Below are 1,749 nucleotides of genomic sequence, written 5' to 3' on the forward strand. Positions count from 1 at the left end.
AGACGAGGCCCTGAGCTGCTTCAGAGAAGTCCTGCTTGCGCGTTCAGAGCAGGTTGTTTGTGTCATAGAGTTGCGTTTTCCCTATCAAAGCTCACCTGTGATCGGCAAGGCTTCTTTTTTGTTTGCAAGAGATAGAAATGTGGCTCTAGCTAATGGAGGAGTTGGCTGCTTCTCACACATGCAAGTTCCAAGGTGCCCAGCCCCAGGCACGCTCGTCGCTGATGTCGGAGATGCTGTCAGGTGACGTCTCTCCATCTCTTCTTTCTGCTAGCCTGTTGGGCTTCATTTCCAGTGACTGCTTCTCTTGGTTCCATTAACTTGGGGGATTTCAGCACAGGGGACTGGGCAGTCCTGCAGAGGTGCCTGCTCAGCCATCCCAGCGGCACGGTCTTGTGGTGGATGAGCAGGTAGCTCCCAGATGGAAAACCGTGTAATCCTAACAGTAGGCGGTGGGCTCAGGCAGGCAGAGATGACAGGCTTCCTCTTCGTGTACTTCTTCTGTTTGATTTCCACAGGATGTGCCTACAGGGGGCTGTTTGTCCTATAAGTTAACATACTGGTGCTGCGCGTGCGTGCGCGTGTGTGTTTGCATTTGCCCCCAAGAGGAGACCACTTGTTCTAAATGGGCGACTCATCCAGTTGCATCAAGTCCCAAGCTGAGACATAAAGTCTATGCCGGGGCAGAGCGAGGTTGAGGCACCTCACCATTCCTCCTGACTCTTCTCTTTTAGCCCCCACAGATGCCATGTTGGGTCGCGTGCCAACTTTTACAGAGAGCATGGTGAGGAGAAGATGCAAACGACCACAACAGATGAGGCCTGCCAGCAGCCAGCGTTGTATCTGACATAAGCACTCTCCGGGGATCTCTGACTTGACTGGGTCTCCGGAGAGTAGCATTGTTGTCCTTCCTCGTCTGATGTGATGCTGTGCACATAGACATGGATGAAATCCATGTCCCAGAATCGGTGCCTGGGATTGGTAATTTGGCAGCTGTGGGCTGAGACTTGCCGAGTTGGACTTGGGTGTGCATGGTGGAGGGAGGACTGGCCAATTCTCTCCTCCCTTTCCTTCTCTTTTCCACTGAAGGACTCGTGACTTAGCTGCATCAGCTCCTTTGGCCAGCCCAAAATGGCAGCTGTCACTCTTGGACCACTTTGGGTCCTGGGCAGAGCATAAAGGAGACTAAAGTGGTTGACAGATTGTGTCAACATGAGAAGTTAAAAGCTTAACTAAATGGGCTCAGCAATTGCACATGCTAGGGCGTGGAGGCCCCACCCGGGAGTGACTCAGCACTTAAAGGATATAAAAGGGAACTGAGGGAGGATGGAGCATTCCATTTCCTCAGAGAAGCTCTGGTTTTTACGGTCAGCTTGGGCGTCACTGCCTGGCTTCAAGGTGCTTGGACGTCACTGCCTGGCTTCTAGGTGCAGACTCTTCAGCCTCTGCCTTGGATCCTCCAGCCTTCTGGTGTAGACTCATCAGCCTTCCATCACAGACCCATTGGTCTCCTAGTATGAACTTGCACAGAGTACTGCCATGGGCTCCAGACCTCGGACTGAATCCTAGAGTCTCCAGCGTGCAGACGCCTTCTGCGCGCTTCCTCACCTGACTCTGTGGCCGACCATCGGAAGCCAATCTTGTAACTTCTTATCCATGTGTACATCTTGTTCCTCTAGTAAAGCCTTGACTGATACAGAGGCCAACTCAAGTTGGTACACAGTCCTGCTGGGGAGTAGGCGGAAGGCCAGC

Source organism: Octodon degus, unplaced genomic scaffold, assembly GCF_000260255.1.
Source record: "Octodon degus isolate 3935 unplaced genomic scaffold, OctDeg1.0 scaffold00025, whole genome shotgun sequence".
NCBI classification, from domain to species: Eukaryota; Metazoa; Chordata; class Mammalia; order Rodentia; family Octodontidae; genus Octodon; species Octodon degus.